General features: G+C 48.7%; 1 pseudogene; it reads right to left on the bottom strand.

Annotated features, from left to right (window-relative positions):
• Positions 1 to 361: 361 nt before the first annotated feature.
• LOC112299158 (proteasome subunit beta type-3 pseudogene) lies at positions 362 to 1,065 on the bottom strand (annotated as a pseudogene).
• Between the last annotated feature and the right edge of the window lie 274 nt (positions 1,066 to 1,339).

The following is a 1,339-nucleotide window of genomic DNA, read 5'->3' on the forward strand; positions in this document are numbered from 1 at the left end:
GCCAGCATTTCTTTTCAGAACAAGACAGGTCCAGCCTGCTCCAACACAGTCACGTTCCCTTCTCAGCTGGCTCATTACCCGGAGCACAAAGTTTGCATGTTTATTTGAACAGAGACCAGAGGACATGGAAATAAAAGAAGAAATATTTACAATTTACCAAAATGAATGTGTGAGTATCTCACTTTCATAAGAATAAAAAAACTGTAGATTAAATTCCATTTTTATAGCCCAAGCTTCTGTCTGTTCTGCAGGTTATATTGAATCAAATTAATCTTCTGATATCTGATCACTTTTGCTCAAAAGACCTTTTCTTTTTTTTTAAGAAAAACTTTTTTTAAAAGTGGTGCCTGGGAACAGAATGTTAATCCATTGGGGCCTTCAGTGTCCTGGTGGTGATTCTGTCCTTCTCAAGGACATGGACGCCGACTCCCGTGCCTGCCACCGCACCACCGTGCACAGCACTCGGCCTGGCTTGTGCAATGGTTTCAGATAGCTGTTCGGCACCCGCACTGGGCTCCCAGAGGGATTCATACATCCCGCGTATTGGTTCGGCGCAGGTGCCACTGACCACAGTCACCACGGGGCGGCCAATGAGGTCCAGAGAGCAAAAGAAGAGCTTAAAGCGCTTCTGGTCCAACCCAGCAATGAATGACGAGGTCGTAGGGGCCAAACCGCTTCTCATACAAGAGGTGGGCCACCACATTCATGAGGGTGATAAGGCTTGATCTGCCCACCTTCCTTCAGCTCATACAGCTTCAGTTGGAACTTGAGGCACTGGGCAACAGTCTGGATGTCGGTGGCCAGCCCAGCCAGGCCAATTGCCCATGGGAAAGATCTTCTGGAAATCCGTGGTCACCATCTGGGCCTGGATCCCTAAGTGCCTGTTGGCAGCAATGGCCACACAGTTCTTCCCCTTCATGGACACGACAGCCCCTCCAAATATAGAGCATAACAGACAGGATTGTGGTGTAGTAGGACCTCCAATCGCCAACAATCCAAGAGATGCTTTCGAAAGTGTAAGGCTTTTCTCTTTTCCTCCCTGGCTGCTTGAAGACTGACCGCCATCATGAACAACACAGTAACTATCTGGACCAGCAAGTTCTGAACACCAGACTACTCCAGCAGAAACAAACGGTCACTGACGTCCTTTACCGTGGGAAGGCAACAGTACCTGAGACAGAAATTTGGGGAAAACGAGCCAAAATGTGCAAGACCACACCAGACGTCATCTGTGTGTTTGGATTCAGAACCCGTCTCGGGGGTGGTAAGACAGTGGACTTTGGCGTAGTGACGTGTGGTTCCTTGGGTCACACCAAGAAAAACGAGCCCACAGACTTGC

The sequence above is a fragment of the Desmodus rotundus genome, chromosome 3 (genome assembly GCF_022682495.2).
Source record: "Desmodus rotundus isolate HL8 chromosome 3, HLdesRot8A.1, whole genome shotgun sequence".
NCBI lineage: Eukaryota > Metazoa > Chordata > Mammalia > Chiroptera > Phyllostomidae > Desmodus > Desmodus rotundus.